The sequence below is a fragment of the Protomyctophum parallelum genome (genome assembly GCF_964188405.1).
Source record: "Protomyctophum parallelum genome assembly, chromosome: 10".
NCBI lineage: Eukaryota > Metazoa > Chordata > Actinopteri > Myctophiformes > Myctophidae > Protomyctophum > Protomyctophum parallelum.
Window position 1 is genome coordinate 962,965 of NC_139704.1, and position 24,579 is coordinate 987,543.

Here is a 24,579-nt window from a genome sequence, read left to right on the forward strand (position 1 = left end):
AGATTAGTCAAAATGGCATTGAATGAGGGCTCCATGTCTTGAGAGCACTTTTGTTGACAAAGGATGAAATTCTGCATGTCCAAAATCTTGATCTTTCATTGACTTTCTTGAAATTCTGCCCAAAATCGATTGATTGGCTTTCAGTTTGTTGTCAAGAATACAGTGCAAATTAATTCTTCCGCGCTTGAGATTACTATATCGTCAACTCTGACCTTGAAATCACTTGCATTTACATACATTACTAAGGGAATGTCTGGACCCAAATGTAATGGATTCTGTTTTACCAATTAAGGTGCAATGACAGTTTGTCATCGGAAAGTCAAGTACGGATTTTGAGTTCAGAACAGTAGAGGCCATGGCTTCCTCAACTTGCATTTTGTCCTCGGCCGAGCTTAATTACTTTTTTCTGGGAACCCCCTGGCTGCAACAACCCCGAGGACCCTATACTTTGAGAACCACACCATCCCTATCAAGTCAAATTCCATTGTACGTGCAGACCTGCTCGGTGACAACAAGTGTGCCACTCTTCAAACAGACAGACCGAGGGCCGGTTAGTTTGACGGACCAGATAACTGTCATTCTTTAACAAAGCAGACCCTCGACCGGCAGAAGCCTGACCTTTTGTTGCTTTTGTTTCGCCTTCCTTTCCAAGGTTTCCCTCCAGTTTTTTTTTACATGCAACGGGGCAGCAGAAGCCAATTACATTCTCATTGTCCCCTGGTGACAATATGGCAGCAGCTGGTGTCTCCCCAGTGTGCTGTGCTCCCTGGTTCTGTTAAAGTTTAGCCGCGTGTGGCAACAGGCTCCTTTCTATTCATTACCTCAATTAAGAACCATTAGTACTGATATATATGGGCCAATCTGGAGAGGCCCCCGGGGACCAGACACTCTCTGGGGGCCCACCGAGCGAGCACCACCACCACCACGCACAAACATGCACTCATGCACCATGTGTGGCTGCAGTGCTGATTTTGACAGCAAACTTTGATTTGGTTTTAGTCATAACATAAGTCTTTTGAGTAAAAATTAATTTACCAGTAGTTTTAGTCATATTTTTGTCGACTGAAATGTTTTACTTTTAGTTGAGTTTTAGTCGACTAGGTTAAATATAAGATTTTAGTCGACAGTTCATTTTGTCGACAACAATGTATTTTGACAGGCCGTAGGGCGGCTAATGGCAGATTTTATATTTGGTAGCAGGCTGAAAATAGCCGATCTAAAAGCTCAAGCTTCTAGATCTGCTATTTTCACACCCGAGCACAACCAAACATAAACATTACACGTCTTTTAGCCCGTAACAATTTAGTCTATAGTTTTTATTTGACAAAATTGTCAATATATCTTCGTTTTAGTCATCATAGCTTAGATTTTATTTAGTTTTTCATATGTGAGAAGGTTTTAGTCAACAAACCTAACAATGACACAGTCGGACACACATGTGTATAGCGACAGTGTTTGCGGTAAATACTTGTGCACAGCACAAGTAAAGGCCTTTTGTGATGAAGGCTGTATACATTCTAGATCAGTGTTTTCTGGGGAAGAAGTGAACAAGTTGGAACATTTTTAAATAAAAATATTACATTCAAGCTGTTTATGTTTTTGGATATGGGCCAACATTTCAATAACGGCGCATCCCTATAGTTTTGGAATAAAGACTCGTTGCTTTTGAAATTCAGTGTATATGACTTTTTCAGAATGGACAAAGTTATATATATTTCTTAATGAGATTATATCGGTTCATATCGGTTATCGTCCATAACAGCAATTATTATATCGGATATCGATATCGGCCCTAAGGTATATAGGGTGCATGCACGTGTGTGTGTGTGTGTGTGTGTGTGTGTGTGTGTGCGTGTGTACTGTGTGTGTGAGTGAGTGAGTGACAGGCCATAAAAGGACCATATGGTTGTATGTCGGCTGCAAGGTTCAGATGCAACGCCCCCCCCCCGCCCCCCCGTCCCCTTCCCCCGATGCCTTTCTCTGTTATCACTGATCAATAGAAGGGTGTGTGTGTGTCATGTGTGTGTGCGTGTATGCAAACTGTTGCACTATTGACTTGATGTTGAAGGGAGTACCAAGCATGCTTGGCTCTCTCTCTCTCTCTATCTCTCTCTCTCTCTCTCTCTCTCTCTCTCTCTCTCTGTTATCTATCTATGTTTATTATGTACTGAAAAAAGGTTTAATAAATAGGTCTTGTCTTGAAAATCAATCAAAATCTCTCTCTCTCTCTCTCTCTCTCTCTCTCGTCTAATTTATCTCCCTCCTCTTATTTCTCTATCGTTCTCTGTTCCAGTTGATATCAAATAGGTTCTAAACACATTGCAGCAGCCATATTGGAAAGAAATTGGGCCTCTTCCTGACTTCCTTCACAGGTGTTAGTGTTACCGATGATACTAATGAAGGCTCTCTTCCATCCTGGTCAAACAGAGTCAGGGTGACTGAAAACAGTGGGCCTCATGTGGTCAAGGGATGGACCCTCATGGTTCCTTTATGGGGGTCCCAAATAGCCCCTTGCGGGACCCGTGTCCATTTGGTTCCATTTTTACATTCTGAGTTATGGGGGTCCTTGCATTTATAAAGTTTCAGAACCGCACTGCTATCTTTATCCCCCTCATCCTCCTCCCCCCCCCCCCTCTCTCTATCTCCCCCATAACACACACTCACACACACACACACACACACACACGCGAGTAGCTCTATTGTATGCGTTTCACTCCAGATGTCCATCAACAGCCGCAGCGTAAAGAGGCCCCGCCCCCCTGGGACCCTGCATATTGTCCGTCACAATTAATTTGTTAAACGTGTGCTAGCAAGACGCCACTGAGGTTAGACACCAGTCACACCACCGGCGGTAGAGACACCCTCCTCCACTGAGGTTAGACACCAGTCACACCACCGGCGGCATAGACGCCCTCCTCCACAGATCAATGGCATAGCCTTTAGCTTTTTGAGGACCGCAGTGGAAATCACCATCACCACCAAACCAAAAGGCTTTCTTGTGTTTTCATTCTAGGCGATGCTGACCTATATGTTGCTCTGTGCTCTTGCCATTCACCAAAATAAAATCAATCAATCAATCAATCTGCTACAGCTACATGAAATAAAGACAGAAATAAATCATATATGCACAGCGCAGTGTTTATACAGTAGCATTTTCATGTCAAGGACCCCACAATCTATATGGATTTGGCCATGGACCCCTCCTCCTGCTTTGTTTTTTACCAGGGGCCCATTCCATCGGCGGGCATGCTATATTAACTCCCTATATGAACTCCCTGTAACCGAGGTTGAGATGGCTTTGGACTGCATGCAGAGGAGGGAGGAGGGGAGAAGAATGCTGAAGATGGAGCTGGAGGAAGGATGCTGACATTATGTCACAGATACGACACACGTCTATGACATAATGACTAAAAATGTGGGCAAGGTTCAATCAAAAGCCCACATTGACTTACATTACATTATGCAAGTTAAATGTGAAAGAAATAAGTTTAGGTTTGCCAAGTTGTGCTCCCGAAATGTGGCACTGATCTGTCCAACAGTTGGCTCCGGACAGACAGACAGGGAAAAGAGTGAAAATAACAGATCTACAAGCTCTCATTAACACGTGGCATCGTGTTGTGAGGATGTAGATCTGATATTTTCGGCCTATGGGCAAATCCCTATACATTTATACAGATATCGTAACCTTTCCAAAAACATATAACCTTTAATCCTTTATGCATTGTATAGTGCTTTAAATCACGCTCTTGTTAACGCAGGGGAGAAAGCCTCATCACTCCGTGGTCCATATATGTAATTTATTCTATAAGCTCCTAATAGCTTTTTATCATTTAATGGGTCGGGCCGTATACGTGCTTAATGGTTCTGTAATCTTTGGAACTCGGTGGCACAACATTCTCATCATAATGATGGTGACAACAGAGGCCTAGGGGCCACGTTGCTGAGTGGACGGTAATCGTCGGGGAGATTTACATACAAAATGACATTTAGAACAATTACGACGTCACGCCGCTGAGACTAGAGGCACTTTACGCCACTGCCGCTAATCCAACTAAGTTGTTAAGCGAAGGGAGAGTGATGGAGAGAGATCAGAGAGAGAGAGAGAGAGAGAGAGAGATAGATGGAGACTTGTCTGCTCTTTCCTGTAAAAGATATTCATCAGAAACTTGTGAATCCTATATGTGTGTAGGCCTACTCAACTTGGTTCCAAGAATTTGGGCAAATCATCCCAGGCTGGAGAGAGAGAGAGAGAGAGAGAGAGAGAGAGAGAGAGAGAGAGAGAGAGAGAGAGAGAGAGAGAGAGAGAGAGAGAGAGAGAGAGAGAGCACATCTGTGTGTATTTCTTCAGAGGATTATAATAATACCATGCAATGAGGTTATCAACTATTTAGCTTTATAAAAGGTTCATAATAGACTTCTGTCAAAAGCAGACTGACTCTGGCATTAAAAAAAACACACCAACATGGCCGGCAGAGGAACAGAATGCATCGTTATTTACTGGTGTGTTATAGATTGGAATCTGGGAGGTCATCCCTATATATTCCTATATCTTCCTATTATCAGTGTTTTTCCAACCATCTTCATATTAAGGTCCATTATTTATTCGGCATTTGAGCCACAGGCCACCATTTGATGTGTTCAACTCAAGAGACTTTCACCACTTTCACACTAATGCAAACATATGTGATGTTTCTTTGGAGCAGAGCAGGCCCCATCGGAGGAGTCGGGTCTCTGTGGCCTCAGAGCAGCCTGATGGATGGCAGGGGGCTCCGTCCGGGGTCCGCCCCGTAGATAGGGCCCTCCTGGTATAGTGCCTGCTGCTTGGGGCGGTGTCTGTCAGGGAGGTGGTGATGGGTGACCTGAACAGAGAGCATTAAAGTGAGACAAGGAAGAGCTAGGAGGAGTCATTTTAAAGGGACTCTGCCAATCAGCTCGACTGATCTGATTATTTAGTGTGGTTGCTATATAGGCAACACACTATTGTTCTCGGTCCAAGAAGTTTTTCCCCAGCAAAGTGAACCTGCTTTTTAAGTTTTGTTAACGTTTGAACAATCAAACGTCATGCTTCACCTTCACACACTGTTTGTTTATAGTTATTTTTGTTGTTTTTTCGCTCCAAACAACACCAGCTAAAATAGTCCCTTTGTCCCAGATGTCCTCCTATTATTTGATAATTTCTCTTCCACTAATGGCTTGTTTAGAATGCTAAACAGTTAACCAGGGTTAAGCTCATGCAGGGTTCAACCCAACCACGGGAGAAATAATAAGAACCTGCTCAATCCCCCCCCCCCTCCCTTTAATGCAGTCTAATCCAGATCGTGTTTGTTAATCTAAATACATATAACCTGAGGAGATGAGATGGGGTTTTTAATCAACTTTAAGAGAATTGGTCATTGTAGCATTTTCCCCCCTTTCACTTAGCTACTAGAACAGTAATTCTCCCGGAAAATCCCATTCAACACACATTATAATTTCATTTCTGCTCTCAATCATGTCGAGGGTAATCTTTAAATAATCCAATAAGATTAATCATTATTTCTTTTCAATTTGCTATTTATTGGTACATTGTTTGTTAGATTGGATGGAACGCTGTCTGTCACTTTGGCTTATTGGTTTTGTTTGTCATTGTAAATATTATCATTACCCCACTTATATACAATGAGGAGGGATTGCATTTGTTTTGGCATTAATCTGATGTGTTTGCGGTTTACTTCCACCTATAGGCGATTCCTTGAATTGAGCCTGGACACTTAGGAGTGCTCTACATGTTGATATTATATGTAAAAGCATAAATCACTTCATCACGAGACAGATGTTTAGACCTATGTTTATTGTATCTGGGATGTTTCAGTTGGTTCTGATTGTTAACCAGCTGGTCTCTCAAGACAGATTCTGAGCAGAAAACAGGGGAGTTTTCCTTTCCCCTTTTAAAAAGAATCCAGAATAACCATTTGTATAGTTGTATTTCAACAACAAGTCAAGTTCAAAGTACTTTTAATTAAGGCATCAAGACACAGCGGGCATACAACAAACCCACTTTAATTAAAACTATAAAAATTAAAACAAGTAATGTGCAATGTTTGTCCTGTCTAATTAAACAAATAGTAAAAGTAAAATAAGTTAATTCAACTCTACTGAGCGTAGATTTGACTGTGTCTGCACTGTGCAGGTTGAGGCATCCATCCATAAGTGTTGGATAGCAAGCATGTTAGGGCATGGGTCTTCTAGAGGTAAATGGTAAATTGTGCTTTTATCCAAAGCATTTTACATATATAGATTACATTCACCCATTCACCCACACACACATTCATAATATATACCGAACCGAAGGCAGAGGAAGCCATGCAAGGCACCATGAAGCTGCTCACCGGGAGCAACTCTACCCCCTGAGCCACTGCCGTACACCGCTCCTGTAGCTACTTTGAGGGGTCCTCAGAGTAGCTACAGGGGGGCAGTGTGTGTGTGTGTGTGTGTGTGTGTGTGTGTGTGTGTGTGTGTGTGTGTGTGTGTGTGTGTGTGTGTGTGTGTGTGTGTGTGTGTGTGTGTGTGATGAAAAAAATAATATATATACACATTAAAGCAGCACTATATGTCACTTATTTTAATGAATAAAATGTAATTTTGTCCAATCTGCTCATATCCAGATGTTCGGCCAACGCTGCATCCTTTAATCCATGCACAAGCCACAGTATACCTCCTCGTCTTACAAGATGAAAGTCACGTCTTCAATTAATCATTATTCTAATATACTTTACATTGAATTATATCCCCTCCATAAATCCTTCAAATTATTCCCTAATAATCCCTCTTATGGAATCCCATGCATGGCTCAGATATATGGCTCCAACTAGTGAGAGCTGACGGCTTGACTATAGGTTATTCTTGGTTTCCTAAGGCACATTTCTACATTATGTGGACAGTGGATTTAATTCAATTCATAGAATCAAAGAATTGATGCTGCTATATAAATATTTGAAGTTTTTCAGAAAACTTATAGGTCAGGATTTAGAGGCGTTTTTTAGAATCGGCCTTATAGGCCTAAATGGGTTCTATTTTATGCTTTATTTTATACGTCATATGCTAGTGTTGTGCCCCAAAATAGCCGATCTACTAGCATTTTTAACATTTTCTAAATTTGTCAAATAATTTGAACATTTTTGAAAATCCTTTTTTTGAAATATTTTTTTCTGAAATCTTCGCCTACAATGACACCATGCCCAGTATAGGGACACACCCGGTTTGAATGTGATTTAAGGAAAGGTATTGTAAGGCATGTCCTCGTCTCCTCTGAGCTGTGATGTCATGCCCCGTCTGCACACCCTCCCCTTTTTCATTTTGTTGGGACTGCATTATAGCCAATCCAATTTTCATTTACTAGCACGGCTCCTCTAAAGGGGATGAGTGAATAAAACCACTTTGTTTCATTGTATGATAATGTTTCCAGAGGCCTCGCCTCGCGCAGCACGACATATAATAATATTAATGGGATAATTTAATGCAATTTCCTTGACTTCATGCACCCTGGTGCTCTGGGCTAATCTGAAGCATTGTTTAAAATAAATTGAATCAACTGAGAGGGGGAAAAGAATTGACGACGGAAGGTTTAATCTGACATCCAGGGCACTCTGACACGCACAGGTGCAGCAGAATAGAGTTATCAGGGTTGGACAAAGGAGGAAGTTATACCAGCTTTCCTGGTGGAGGACATCCACTGTGAGATGTCAGCCAGGCATGCAGTGATGCCCTCTGCCACTCAGGTGGAAGAGCGCATCACTGCATGCCCGGCTGACATCTCACAGTGGATGTCCTCCAACCACCTCAAGCTGAACCCAGACAAGACTGAGCTTCTCTTCTTCCCAGCTAAGTCCTGCCCTATGTGGGAGCTAACTATTTCCGTAGACAACGCCCTGGTAACGTCTGTCCCAACAGCCAGGAATGAGGAATCTTGGTGTTGTCCTGGACAGTCAGCTCTCGTTCAAAACTCACATCACAGCTGTCACTCGATCCTGTAGGTTCACACTCTATAACATACGACGAATTAGACCGTTCCTCACCCAGGAATCAGCCCAGCTCCTAATCCAGACAACAGTCTTGTCAAAACTCGACTATTGTAACTCCCTCCTTACTGGCCTACCAGCATGCGCACTTAAGCCTCTCCAGCTGATCCAAAATGCCGCAGCTCGCTTGGTCTTCAACCAGCCAAAATTCTCACATGTCTCCCCCCTGCTCCGCTCCCTCCACTGGCTCCCGGTCGCTGCCCGCACAGAATATAAAACTCTGATGCTGGCATTCAAAGCAACCAAAGGTATGGCTCCCCCATATCTTGCAAGTATGATTGAACCCTACAAACCCTCCCGCGCACTCAGATCAGCCAACGCCGGGAAGCTGGAAGTACCCTCACTAAAAACGCCGGGACAACGCTCCACACGTCCCAGACTTCTTCTCCCTTCTGGCTCCAAAACTGTGGAATGCACTTCCCATTGCAGTCAGAACTGCAGCATCACTCCCAATCTTCCGCCGTAGTCTGAAAACCCACCTTTTCAGCTCCATCATGGCCCATAGCACTTACCCTACCCCCTTAGATAGCACTTCCGTAGACTTAGATAGCATTTGATACAGACTTATAGCATGTTATGTAGACAGCACTATAATTGCATTGTATATAGTCATAGCACGCCATAGTACATATGTATAGCATAGTAGTATATATGTATAGTTTCATTATATAGATATTCCACTGTTACTTTCTTAGCTTACGCATGTTTCATGATAAATGCTTTTATGTGATGTATTCCCATGCTTTTGTTCTTGCTTAATGTAAATCGCTCTGTATACCCAGCGTTGCTTTTTAGCAACAATTTAATTTAATTTAATTACTAAATTATTATTTTTTTCTGTTCTTTTTTCACCTAAACGTCATCAGTGATGTTCATTGCAATGCCATTTCAATGCCATTGGTCATGATATTTGCATATAAATACCCCCCACAGAGGCTGAAATTCACACAAAAACAAAAATGTATGGACTCTGTGCAATTTTGAACATTTTTTAACCTAAGACTTTTGACCTTTACCCTAATAAAAGTAGGTAAATTGTAATGTATGTTTTTTTGTAATCATTAGAATGTCTAGAGCATGTTTTATTCATTATTGTGAAAGATATCCCCTAAATGTAAATTATTAATTTATTATATTATTATATTATTATTATATTATTATTATAAATTTCTCCTCAAACTTTATTTTTTTTATTTTTTTAACATATTTTTTAGTCTTAGTCCTAGTAGTACAAAGTAGTAGTAAGGTTGAAATCTATTTTTTGCAAGTAGAAATTAATGCGGGTGTTAGAGGGTTAAGAGCGTCTGCTAAATGCCTAAATTGTAAATTGTAAATTGTTTCCTGTGTCTGTCTGGTAAATGGTGTTTATATATTATGATCGCAATGATTGTGCATTACATTCACACATACATTCATACACCAATGGCGAAGGACACCATGCAAGGCACCAACCTGCACATCTTGGAGCAATTAGGGTTCCGAGTCTTGTTCAAGGACACTTCGACACTAGCTCTGAGGGAGCCCAGGATCCAACAGGTGGCCACTCTCTATACCTCCTGAGCCATTGCCACCCCTGTGTGCGATTTGTCAATCCACACACACACACACACACACACACACACACACACACACACACACACACACACACACACACACACACACACACACACACACAGCCTATCTTTTATTATAAGACACCACATAAACACCACATAAACATAAATAAACAATATCACATTCACTTCCCACACAGAAACTACCTGTGTCTCTGTGTGTGTGTGTGTGTGTGTGTGTGTGTGTGTGTGTGTGTGCGTGCGTGCGTGCGCGTGCGTGCGCGTGCGTGCGTGCGTGCGCGTGCGTGCGTGGCGTGCGTGCGTGCATGCGTCTGTGCGTGCATGTGTGTGCTTAACCCCAAATCTGTTTCCATGTTGACCGCTGGGTAACTTTGTCCACAAAATGACGTAGCCTTCACTTTTTAATGCATTAATGGACTCAGTAAGTTAGTTTTTTTATAGATTAACTGCAGGGTTTTATCATAACCTAATTCCCAGCACACAATACTTCAGTGATGTATGAACAACATGCATCCATTGGTTTAACACTAGTATTGCACTGATGATCAAACACACACACACACACACACACACACGCACACACACACACACACACACACACACAAACAGAGGCCAGATTTTATACTTCAGATCCTCGTGCAACAATGTCCGTGAGGTGAAAATAGCTGATCTGCAAGCTCACAACATGCTAGAATAGATAGACCGATTATGTGAGCTGTCTGGGAGCTTGTAGATCTGCTAGTTTTGAATAGCCAGGGTATAGAAAGTATGGAGAAAGGGGTTCAAATGTATGAAATAATTGACCCAGCGACCCCCTGGAACCCCGTCAAGGGCCTCTTCACTTTGAGAAGCACTGGTCTAAATGAGTGCTTCTCAAACAGTGGTCCGGGAACCACCAGTAGTCCTTGAGGAGGTTCCACGGGGGCCCCGACTCCCCAGCTAAATGATGGAGAGCTGGTAACCAAATGGACACTTAGAGATCTTTAACTCTTGAGAGTGTATTTATGTTTTACACTCTCAAGAATTGTGGACAAAATCCAACAACCACAAAATATTCAAAGTTTTGCGTCTGAGGTGCTACATTTCATCAAATGGTGCACTGTCCGTGGCTCAGATGCAGAATAAATTATGGACCTTGACATGAAACCACTGATCTAAAATGAACTCTTTTGCAGTGATGGAGGGAAATGAAGAGCTTCTGGCCCGTGACCTCATGTGCACACTAACTTCCCTACGTCCTAAATTAGTTTCGCCCGCGCTATAAGCTCCTCAATTCCTCCTTCCAGGCCGTGTCCATTTGCCTTAATTTCCTGATAACCTGTTAATTGTATTGTTTTTTTGTTTCACTTGCATTACACACGATTATACCACGACGACCGGCCGAGAATCAAATCAAATCACTTAGTTAATGCATTACCCTCCTCTCTCCACCACCACCACCACCACAATAACTGTTGATATTTTTGCTTTTAATTTAAGCAATCCCTGTACAAGACTCATTACCACGGCTAGATTAACTCATTCCAAAGCGGAGGTTATCCTTCTCTTAATGCGTTCCCCCCCCCCCCCCCCCCCCCATGCAAGGCGGATAATCCCAGTTAACTTGGGATTGGAGACCCTACAGTACATAAGCAGTGAATGTGAAGGGGGGGGGGGGGGGGGGTCTATTCTGAGCTGTGGCTTTTCTGACATCCAGAGAATAAGGATGTTTTGTTTTGTTTTGTAATTTCTAAAACATCAGCCCTGCCCAGGCCAGGACCACCAGTTTGATATGATTTCCATCTGCGGGACCCCCGCAATATACACTGCAAAATCCTCAGTGATAAAGTGATCATTTTGGAGGAAACAACATTTTTAAAGCTGTATATATTCTGATAGCCTAATCATTGCTATAGACTAGAGCAGGGCTTTTCAACCTTTTCCATGTCAAGGTCCATTATTTCATCTGCATGAGGGGTTAACTTCCTCGTCGACCGACCGACCGACCGACCGACCGACCGACCGACCGCTTTGGCATACATTCTAAGTACAAAACGCCAGATTTCCCCAAAATGTCATGTCAGGCAGCAGAATATTAGATAATCCATCAATAAAGTATAGGAACCTATATGAGTTGAACTGTCCATCTACTCGTACAGACACCATATGTCTCCTATTACAGTTGTTTCTCGGTGGATTCAACTTGTTTCATCTAATACTCTTAAAGGTTGCTCCTTTGTCACTTTCTCTTTGTGTTGCCGACCACTTAAAGCTCAAATTTGGGACTTATTTTAATAAATAAAAGGTTACTTTAACCGATCTGTACTGTAGAGCAGTGGTTCTCAAACATTTTCAACTACCCCCAAATTGATACGAATGTTTGGCCACTGACACGATTCTGTGTCAGAGACCCCGTAATAGAGAAACATTTTTCAAAAATAGCAGGTTTGCAAAACATAAAATAGCGCAAATCTTCTAAAATGTTGCCCCCAGAATCCCTATTCTGGGGGCAACATTTTGCCAAAAATCTGGATATTTTTGGACTAAGATTTAAGGGAAAAAGAAGTGGGCCTAGTACAGACCCCGGTCGCTTCTCGCCCCCTGGGGAGTCTTACTGGTTTTTGATGTATTTTCTAATTTGTATTGGGGGTGGGGAGGGGGGAGGGGGGCAGGGGTCGCGAGACACGGCCATAGCATTTCCCAGCCAAAGACATTGAGAACCCCTGAACTATAGTACAATAGGGTTTAAGTGGTTAAATGTTTTTGAATGAAGCTTCTGGGTGAAGGCATTATGAAACAACTGGACTAGACATGCTCCGATGTTTGGAGGAGAATGATATAATTTGTACTAAATATAGTCCTTGAATGGAGAAATTGTTATTCAAATAATATAGCCTTATAGGAATTTGTTGGTTAAAGGGATGTTTCACTTTCAAATAAAATAAACATAAACAAACAAAATATGTAAAGAATAAGTGAAAAATCACGGCCCCCCTCACACAGGGACATTCTAATGAAGTGAAAAATCACGGCCCCCTCACACAGGGACATTCTAATGAAGTGAAAAATCACGGCCCCCCTCACACAGGGACATTCTAATGAAGTGAAAAATCACGGCCCCCTCACACAGGGACATTCTAATGAAGTGAAAAATCACGGCCCCCCTCACACAGGGACATTCTAATGAAGTGAAAAATCACGGCCCCCTCACACAGGGACATTCTAATGAAGTGAAAAATCACGGCCCCCTCACACAGGGACATTCTAATGAAGTGAAAAATCACGGCCCCCTCACACAGGGACATTCTAATGAAGTGAAAAATCACGGCCCCCTCACACGGGGACATTCTAATGAAGTGAAAAACTGTGAGTACTTTTTCCACCACCACTGCCTTTTGGTTGATCCTTTGACCGTGAGTGCGACAGCACTAGAGACAGCATGAGCGGGCCTCTCTCTCTCTCTCTCTCTCTCTCTCTCTCTCTCTCTCTTATAGAGCGAGACCACTAATAGGGGTAGTGGTGGACGGTGGTTAGGATTAGGGTTAAGTACACGCCTCACACAGTGCCCATGCAGGGTCAGCTACTGGGGTCTAGGGGGTGGGTGGGGGCGTGGGGGGTAGGGTGTGTGTGTGTCTGTGTGTGTGTGTGTGTGTGTGTGTGTGGGGGGGGGGGTTCAAAAGGTCACAGATATTGGTCTGTGAAAGTGTCTGTCGCCTCCTAAGAGATCAGTGACATCTGACTCCTGGACTGGTTTCCACAACGGGCACATGGATGTATAGCCTATACGCAAACAATTATGACGACATGATACGTCCTTTGGGTTTCTGCTCGTTTTCTTTCCTTATATTTGTCCAAACATTCAGTTTCCGTGCTCTCGCTGACGCATCAACACGGAACTATGAAAAGTGCTTAATTAACCACTTAATTAAGCCATATTTTATACTTTAAACCTTTTTTCTCCTGGAACTGTAGCTGAAATAGCGGGTGCAGCTTTTTGAGACATGCCCCAAAAATGGGACTCCGCCCAGTTTAAACTAAGTGATTAAAATCGGAAAACAGATTCGCCCCAAGTGCCCCCCCGGCCACTCCTATAAAAAACTAAACAAAACAAAAGAATAATGTGTATAGCAATTAATTAACCGGTGGTTAGCGCTTGTAAATTAGCATAATGCTCCTAATAACGCATGCTTGATTATATGGTCGCGCGGGTGGCACGCGTTGCAATTATGGGGGCGACACCGTTTGTTTAAGTGTGTCACGCCGACGGTTGGTGTATACGTTTAAGGAAATCGTGTCCCAGACGCCATCAGCTCGGCATTAACGTATTTAATCATTAGCCATTAGCGTTAATGCTACCAGACAGTACGCAGTCTCCTCCCACCAAGTGCCTGCCTGGGTATTCTTTTTTGGGGGCAGATTTATTATTAATAATGTCTGGGGGCTTGGCATCACTTTAAGGGCCGAGATTACAGACATGCAAATGAGGTGGCGTGTGTGCAAGTGTGCACGTATGTGTGTGTGTGAGCGCGTGTACGTGTGCGTGTACGTGTGTGTGTGTGTGTGTGAGAGAGAGAGAGACACGGGGGGTCAATAAGAGACAGTACACATACTCCAGACTTTCAGTCTCTTTAATCCCAGGCAGACACCGAGTTGTTTAAATCACTGAATTAGGTTAATCTATATAAGGGAAGGGGAGCCTATTTGCATAAATGTGCATTTTTGAATAATTACTTAGCCTAACTAGGACCCTTTCTGTGCAGGAGGCATGGCGCGTGGCGAGACTATTGTTGTCAACAGCCCCCTTAGCCCCTCCCCACACACACACACACCCCCTGTTCCCTTGTCTTTGGTAAACAATAGACCAGCAAAACAATTAACAACACCACCAACAATGGAGAGCTGTTCCCGCCAGTGTGCGTGTGTGTGTGTGTGTGTGTGTGTGTGTGTGTGTGTGTGTGTGTCCTGGGGCGCGAGAATGATGTCTGGAAGCAGAATCATACACGGCTGCAATTACTGCTATCGCTTACACTGTGACCTCCCAGTCAATTATTTCCAACAGCCGTGCATGTAGGCAAAATATATAATTAAACAATTAGTTTGATAGATCTAATTAAACAATTAGATACATAATGGGTTAATTAATTGGTTGATTGATTGATTAATTAGTTAAGTAATTAGTTTAATTCAATTATGAACCGTATTGACCATTGCAATTTTACAATATACAATTCAAACCTGTGGATATATAGTGTTTCTGAATTCTACCAGGTTAATAATCTACACAGAAGTGATGGAAAAGTACTGACACGTTTAAGTATAGCCTAAAAGTATCAATACTACAACGAAGGTCCTCCTCTGGAGCCAGGCCCGGAGGTAGGCCTGGTGGCTGGGTAGGACTGCATGGGGACGTGGGTCGGGTGGTAGGCCTGGTGGCTGGGTAGGACTGGGGACGTGGGTCGGGTGGTAGGCCCGGTGGCTGGGTAGGACTCATGGGGACGTGGGTCGGGTGGTAGGCCTGGTGGCTGGGTAGGACTCATGGGGACGTGGGTCGGGTGGTAGGCCTGGTGGCTGGGTAGGACTCATGGGGACGTGGGTCGGGTGGTAGGCCCGGTGGCTGGGTGGGACTCATGGGGACGTGGGTCGGGTGGTAGGCCCGGTGGCTGGGTAGGACTCATGGGGACGTGGGTCGGGTGGTAGGCCCGGTGGCTGGGTAGGACTCATGGGGACGTGGGTCGGGTGGTAGGCCCGGTGGCTGGGTAGGACTCATGGGGACGTGGGTCGGGTGGTAGGCCCGGTGGCTGGGTGGGTAGGACTGGGGATGTGGGTCGCGTGCGCTGCCAGACAGGTGACTGTGATACTGGATTACATCAACTCTGTCGGGTGTAAACCTAATATGTCCAAAACAGTTATACTTTTCATGATTTAACCCATTCTTACCTGAGATCAGATTCATACGAGGTTTCCACTGGACACACACTGGTCTGATTAACCCCATTCTGACCTGAGATCAGATTCATACGAGGTTTCCACTGGTCTGATGAACCCATTCTGACCTGAGATCAGATTCTAAAAATGTCACAGTCGTTCTTCGATTTTTCAAAAATAGCAGACCTACAAGCTCGTAGCGCGCCACTCGGTGGCGCGCTATGAGCTTGTAGATCTGCTATTTTGCAATAGATAAAGCATAACATGATGCCAACACCAAAATGGGTTCCCGTTCAGAATGGGTTAAATAAAAAAATAGCGGCTCTACAATAAAGTAGCAGATCTACAAGCTCAAAACGAGTCACTCCGTGTCACGTTTCAAGCTTGTGCATCTGCTACTTTTGACGCTTTGGTGTGACGCTGTAGTAAATGATGGTAAATGGATGGAGAATGGTCCATTCATACAGCACCTTCATCCAAGGCACTTTAGATTGTGCATTACATTCAACCATTCACACACACATTCATACACCGACGGTGGAGGAAACCATGCAAGGCACCAACCTGCTCATAGGGAGCAATTAGGGGTTCAGCGTCTTAGTCAAAAACATCTATATCATATCATTTTGCAATGCAAATAATCAGTATCGAATCGTTTTGCAATGCAATAATCAATAAATAAATACTAAGTACTTATAAAGTACTTAGTCAAGCTGCGGGTTAAATTGCCCATAATGTGTTCAAATATATAAGGTCTATGTATTTGCCAGAGAATAAAAGTGTTTACTTATTTATATCCATATTCATATTCATACATTTTCCCCTTACAAAACCTGCACTATCCACACAGATTTAACGTCTTTGCTAAATAGTTAGTTACTGTATACATTTAAATTGTTGAACCAATATTGTCCATGTATCGTACTGTGTCGTGATTCGTGACGCGTATCGTATCTGAAATGGATCATTATACCCCTAATTCCTAACCATAACTGTATGATATTATTAACAACCGGTAACTTTATTAAGCCATTGCAGTTAACGCTCCAAATCCATGGAGTGGCAATAATAAATAATAATAATAAAACTTTATTTGTATAGCACCTTTCATGACATGAAATGCAGCTCAAAGTGCTTTACAGAACAATGGAGAATAAAAGAAAAGCAACATTAAAAAACAAGCAGTAATGCAGTACAGTGAGGACATGAAAAATAAAAAATAAAAGATCAATTAAAGGCAATGTTGTAGAAGTGGGTCTTGAGCTGAGCTTTAAAAATGTCTACAGAGGCTGCCTGACGAAGGTACAGTGGGAGCTTGTTCCATGCCGACGGCCCGTAGAAGCAAAAAGCTGCTTCCCCGTATTTTTTAGTTGCCATTTTTTGGGGCAAAGCGAGCAGGCCGGCGGTGGAAGACCTTAGGGGGCGGTTTGGGACATATTTAGGCAGGCAGTCATGTAGGTAGGAAGGTGCGAGACCATTGAGAGCTTTATAGACAAGTAAAATAATTTTAAAATCAATCCTAAAAACAACCGGAAGCCAGTGCAGTGATGCCAAAACTGGAGTAATATGTTCTCTCATCTTAGTTCTAGTTAAAATTCTGGCTGCTGCATTTTGGACAAGTTGTAATCTGTCAGTTGTTTTCTTAGGCAGTCCTGAAAAAAGTGCATTGCAGTAATCAAGCCGAGAAAAAACAAAGGCGTGGATTAGCGTTTTTGCATCTTCAATGATTTGCATAATTGTGCTTGTGTGCCGTTGCTTTGTGGCAGCCCAAGCTATTCTATCACCTTACTCTGTATTGCCATTATTGATTATTGATTGGTAAGCTGTTTAGGTATGGTGTGTTGTGGTGACGATACCACACGGTTGACAAATCAAACCTCGAATACGGTCTGTTATAAAGATTTTAAACTGCTCAACAAATATATGACTAAAGGCTAAAGGCGTACACTGCCGTACAGTAGTATGTAACTTTGCCCTGTTTCTATACTTTCACAGTACAGCTCACTAAACATGGAATTACCAACTGACAATTGAACGCCGTGCTGGAAAAGAGGGGTATAAATAGAAAAATAACTAACTAGAGACAGGTGAACTTAACAACAATCATCGCATGATAGGCTAACAGGCTAACAGGACACAGGTGACTCAGACTTAATAATTAAGGTCTTATGTAACTTTCCTCATCCTACCCCAGGCTGGATTTGAACCTGCCGTTTCCAGCGCAATAAAGTGCTGACATTTCTGACCATTGAGCTAATAGAGCCTGCCTGCTTGTTGTTTTGGGGGGGGGCCCACTTGCACTGTCCTCACGGCCCACAGCTTGGGAATAGACGGTGTCTTATTGCCGATTTTGCTCAGCCAGGAGGCCGACAGGCATCAAGGTCAACACCCAGCATGAGCTCCGTCATGTCCCTTCCCTTGATTACTTCAATCAGTTGAATTAGGTGTACAGGGTGCTCTACACTGTAGCCACAGTGTTTGCAGATCACACGCAGTTAATTCCTGGACCAGAACAGACAAATAATAATAAAACAATGAAGACATAGACAGGATGAAAGGTCAACTCTGAGCCGGGATGAAGAGCTCAAAGGAGCAAAGAATAAAGACAGATTAAGTGATGTGCCACATAATCAATCAATCCCCTTCCACGTGTAATAAATGTAATCAAGGTTGTGATTTAAACGGAACATACGTTTATAAACAGGGCGGACACACACACACACACACACACACACACACACACACACGCACACACACACACGGGCGGACACACACACACACACCCACACACACACACACACACACCCACACACACACACACACACACACACACACACACACACACCTCACTATCAGTCAATCTCACACAAGAACACGCACGCAACCTAATCCAAACACATAGATGAGCATGCCATGTACTTTTCAGATTATGACAGTAGTAAAACTGCTGCTCTTTTGATTTAGAAATATAAACTTTATAATCTGCAAAACCTCAGCAATCGCTGGAGCTGCATCATTGTTTTATTAAACTAGTACTGACTGCATGCGTGTCAGTGTTTGTCATTCATATTGAGTCTTATAAGTCAATTTACCTTCTTTTTTTCTTTTGGGTTATTAAACTGGTCTTCACATATCTACTAGCTCGCAAAATGTTGATGCTTTGTGAGCTCGTAGATCCAAGATATAGTCAACAAAGTACAGATTTATGTGGTTAATAGGCACAGCTACAAAGTTAAATCGATTGATTGGTGACCACTTAAATCGATATAATAAAAAATGTATCGCGATGCAAACAGCAGAAGAAAATACAGGATCTTTGTAAGAGAATTGATTTAAAAAAAAGAGAAAACACCTTCTGTAAAAAATAAAAATTTAAAAAAAGAAAGTGGGAAAACAATTTGTGCAAAGCTAATTATCTGCCTACATCTCACCCTGAACTCTAATTGTATCACACCAACTAACTTCATGTCCTCTTTCACTACACTACATAAATATTCTCTTTGGTCTTCCTCTTCTAGGCTTCCTGCCTGGCAGTTCCAACCTCAGCAAACTTCTACCCATTTACTCACTATCCCTCCTCTGTGTATGTCCAAACCATCTCAGTCTGTCCTTTCTGGCTTTATCTCCTAAACATCTGACATGCTCTTTCCCTCAGATGTCCTCTTCCTGATTCTTTCCATCCTTGTTACTCCCAGAGAAAACCTCAACATTTTAGTCTCTAAAGTTAAACCATACATGGGGGCGGCGGTAGCTCAGGGGTAGAGTGCCTGGATGGAAACCGTAAGGTTGCCAGTTCGAACCCGGGCTCCCCCAGAGTTACTGTCGAAGTGTCCTTGAGCAAGACACTGAACCCCTAATTGCTCCCGATGTGTCTGTCTAACTGCCTCAGTGTCTCTATAGAGTCTATAAAGCAACACAACATGTCTCACCACCGTCTTGTAGCTGGTGCTTGAGGAAGCCGAGCTTCCGCTCCTGCTGCTGCTCCCTTCTCCAATCCTTTTCCATCCGGAACTTCCTGGCCAAGTTGGAAGCCGCTGCCCCCCGGGATGAGGTGGTGCTCACTACTGGACACCTTCGTTGGTCGTTGTGTGGCACCCTCTTCCTCTGAGGCCCATGCTTGCTGCTGCTGACGATGTTTGGATGCACTGTAGACTGTCCCTCTCTTTTTTCCACTGCCACCTTATTGTGATAATGCTAAAGGTTCCAGGGAGTAGACAGGTCCACAAGTATGTTTCAGGCATTTCATTTACCTCCAAAGTGCAGTGACAATACAAAAAATTATAAATACTGGACAAAATAACATTCCAAACATATAGGAAACAAAATACACCTTCTGGCTAAACTTTAAGAAAACACAACAGATCTTGAGAGACTGTTACAGGCCATTTAACCTTCGATGAGGTCCTGGCTTGCAGCTCACCGTGATGTCTCTCCTAGCCTCAGGTAATACTGAACTGCAGCAATCCTGCTTTTATACAGGTGGGGCAAACCATCTCCTAATCAGCAAGTGGCAATCAATTGACTCAACCACACGGCCAACTAAGGCCTACTAGTAATCTTCCACACTACTATACTTTAAAGGAATATACACTCAAACATATTTCAAAGGCCCAATTCATTCACAGGGCCTAACATAAAGACCAAACATAATACACACAGGAACAATCACCCCCCCCCCCCCCCCCCCCTCCTCCTCTACAGTATTTGGCACCCTCCAATCTAGAGAGGATTGGCAGTACTGCAGAGGAGAGGCAGGTGACAAACATACAGTACCAATGCAACTTCAGTATCAATAAATACAAATAAACATTTTAAACTCTTTCTTTCAACCATTGTGTCTATAGAGCACGGGCTGGCCTGGCCCGTCACACCTTCCCATTTCATTCTTGCTGATTCTTTCCTATCACACATCTGACCTGACACTTTCCTCCACCTGTTCCAACCTGCTTGCACTTGTTTCTTCAGTATACTTAAAGTCCTCCGCCAACAGAATGTGCAAAAAAGATGAGGAGAGGACTGAGAGAGGGTTCAGGTCTGCATGGTTAAATGTTTGAGAAATGTTTGCTGTGGTGTTTACAGCAGCTTCTCTCTGTGACGGCGTACTATCTCCTGTTGGTGCATCTGTTGGACTCACAGCTTGTAGAAATGTGATTGTTGTTATTTCCACTGAGGTCTTATAGAGCTGATAACGATGGCTTTAATTGTAGAATGAGTGTCCGTTGTCAGTGGATGTCTTTGACTTTGTGGATCAACTCTGCACTAATAAGTAGGACGGAATTACTAGTGTGTGTGTGTGTGTGTGTGTGTGTGTGTGTGTGTGTGTGTGTGTGTGTGTGTATGTGTGTGTGTGTGTGTGTGTGTGTGTGTGTGTGTGTGTGTGTGTGTGTGTGTGTGTGTGTGTGTGTGTGTGTGTGTGTGTGTGTGTGTGTGTGTATGTGTGTGTGTGTGTGTGTGTGTGTGTGTGTGTGTGTGTGCGTGCGTGTGTGTGTGTGTGTGTGTGTGTGTGTGTGTGTGTGATTACCACTCTGTACGGGTAGTTACTGGAGAGCGGAGGACATCTGGACTGACAGCAGTGGTGGAAAGTAATTAAGTACATTTATTTACTGTACTTAAGTACAATTTTGAATTTGTACTTTAATGAGTATTTCCAATTTCCATATACTTTTACTTCTTCTCCACTACATCTCGGATCCAAATATTGTACTTTTACTTTTATTTTAAAACTTTAGTTACTATAGTTACTTTTTAGATTTAGAATATTATTATTACAACACATACAATACCCACTTCATCCCTGTATACAGAATATTTCAGCCATTTCAAAATAGACAATCTATAAACTCACAATTATTACAAGTTAAATATGTGAGTACTTTGTCCACCACTGACTGACAGTGACACATAAATACAACATAAATATGGACTGAAATGTATGTAGACACTGTAGCTCTTTGTGTCTTTCGTTTATTTTCATTTTAGAATTTTGTTTCCATTATACTGCAAATGGCCATAAAAAAATAACTATAAATCAATTAATGAAAATTAAAAATTAAAATCACTTACTGCGGTTTTTAATTGACAGCATCAGTCAATCAAATCACATTTACAATTCACAGGACAAGAAAGGAAAGTGTGGGGAAAAAAATACGAAATCCTCTCTAAATTGAATTGGAAGAAAATGACAGTTAAATGTTAATCTCAATCTCTTTTAACTCAGAAGATTTATCCAAGTGTTTAATCTGACAGTTGGTAAAATTGATTTTCAAATGATTAGTTACAGTGGTGCATGGACAGTAATTGCATTTAATTCACTACAGTATGTAGCCTATACTTCTGTATATACAGCTCACAACAATAAGTTTAGTTTAGAAATTTTATTTTCACAATTTTGACATTTTATTTTCACTATTTTTTTACATTTTCAATACAGAAATTGATTGATTGATTGATTGATTGTATTTATTAACAGTTTGCAGAATTGCAGTATACATTTCAAGCACAACTCAATACAATTTTTTTTAAATGTGAGTGGACGACACCATAAAGCATTACATTTTGTTCACAAGAGGGTCCATCGTTTTCAATTCATCATAACAGCTGCAGCACGGTGATGTTAAAAGTAATTTGTACTTTTGAATATTTACTGATCTAATCTAATATTTATCTAATCCCGTTCAAGGGACACGTGACAGCTATTAACAACGTCCATGATGTGCCCGTGCAGAAAATTAGAGCAAATAGAGATTTTTTTAATATGATAGGCCTATATTAAGGTCTTTTAAAAGATTAATGATCTTGACAGCAGCTGATTGACATCCCCCCCCCCCCCCCGCCCCTTCTCTGGAGAGAGAAAGAGAGAGAGAGAGAGAGATAAAGATAATAATGAGTAAAGAGAAACATTTACTGATTAGTTTAAATCCACATAATCCTCGGGGTCTGATGACACTATATGAAACTAGGCTTCTGGTAATCTGCCCTCTTAAAATAGTGTTTTTCCTTCTCTCCCTGCCCCCCCCCCCCCCCCCCCCTCCTCTCCCCTCTCTGTCTCAGTTATTTTCTATCAATTACACACCCGATGAATTAAGCCTTGAATTCAAGGAGATTTTTTTTGTCACATTCCTAAACCAATACATAATTTGATTCTAAAAACAGAGTTGGTGTCTAACAAAAAAATAAACTGTGTAATTGATAGAAAATGTATAGAAAATACGGTAAGTCATATTTTGGGTGAACTTTAAGACCTATAAAGTTGATTCTATAAATGCCCTCTAAATCAATAGTTCCCAAACTTTGTTGTGCCAAGGAGCTTTTAAGAAAATGTAAAAAAATAGCAGGTGTATACAAGCTCGCAGCATGGCACGAAGTGATACACGCTGTCGCTTGTAGATCTGCTATTTTTTTAATTTAAATCTTATAGGCTATCTCTGCAGTGGGTGCAGAGAGCACTTCTCGTAGAGCAGTGTTTTCCAAAGTGGCGTTCGGGGACCCCCAGGGGTCCTTGAGGGAGTTCCAGTGGGTCCCCAGCTAAATGATAGCTTGGAACCAAATGGGCCCTTATGGTTCTGTAACTCTGAGACCCCTTTTCCACCGGTTGGTTCCCAATGGGAACCGGTTCAGTTCTTTTTGGTTTTTAGTCCATGAGCTCCATAATTGGTGGGCAAACTGTATACCCTATATTAAATTGTTTATAGGATCAATACAAGTAAATTAATATATGATATTGATAACCCTTAACAGTAGTAGCTTTTTCATATTTTTGAGTATTGCATATTTTTCCTACATAATGCCTCATTTAAAAATGTAAAATTTGCAATACAATAAATCATTGTCTTCGTGTAAGTACTCAATTGGTGAAGTTTAATGGTGATAACAATCAAATATAGGTATGGTTTTTGCCCACTCAATTCATAATTAATGTTTCAATTTTGGAGCTCTGGCTCATGGACTATAAGAACCAAAAAGAACTGAACCGGTTCCCATTGGGAAACCAACCGGTGGAAAAGGGGCCTGAGTGTTGATTTTACAATATAAATTGGGGTCCCATGAGAAATGCCATAAAATGGGAGTCTGTAGACGAATATGCAGGTCAAACTGGGGGTCCTTGACATGGAAAGGTTTGGGAACGGTGTCGTAGAGAAATGTATATGAGAGTTTAAATCTTCGGCTTTAGCTGGACTCCAGCTAAAGTATATCATAAATATTGTTGAACTGACTATTTCCATTTGATGTATTAGCGCATGTGTTGTTCTACTCCACTGTAAATCGCTCTGGATTAAAAGCATCTGCTGAATGCCTAAAAGTGAATTGAAAATAGTATACAGGCCTATAGGCTATTTGACAATAATCTTGAAAGAAATGTAAATTTTATTTGGGGATCTCCTTGACATGAAAAGGTTTGAGAAAGATTGATTTAAGGCATGTGTCAAGCTTTCCCAAATTGATGTATGTATTTGGCCGCAGACCCCATATGAAATATGTTGTGCCAGCCATGAAGAGACGATTTATGTTAAAACAAATGGAAATATTATTCAAAATTGTCCAATAATTTCCACGATATTTTCGGTTACATGCCAGATCCTATACAAGCTGGCCACCAAAACCAGATAAATGGGCAGTAGCCTATATAGGGACATGTGGTCACCTGCACAACTGGCCACATGGACCTGCAGTGAGTGTGCGGACAACCGGGCTGCACCTGGACGACTGCATGGGCACCTGTTTTTTTCACACCGCATGCGCACACGCACGCACGCACGCACGCACGCACGCACGCACACACACACACACACACACACACACACACACACACACACACACACACACACACACACACACACACACACACACACACACACACACACACACACACACACACACACACACACACTGGCTATTGCCAATTATTCAGACGCATAATAATAATAATAATAATATATACGATTTATATAGCGCTTTTCTATATGTACCCAAAGTCGCTTTACAGAAAGAAATACAGACAAATTTATTAGAAAACAAATTAAAAGGTTTATACAGCTTATACAGTT

The 24,579-nt window shown here is 42.2% G+C and overlaps 1 protein-coding gene across 1 annotated transcript in view; it reads left to right on the plus strand.

Moving 5' to 3' along the window:
• LOC310865222 (protein NLRC3-like) overlaps positions 1–24,579 on the plus strand; it is a gene marked incomplete at both ends in the record, with an annotated part of 239,975 nt that overhangs the window by 190,587 nt on the left and 24,809 nt on the right. The window lies entirely within an intron of this gene.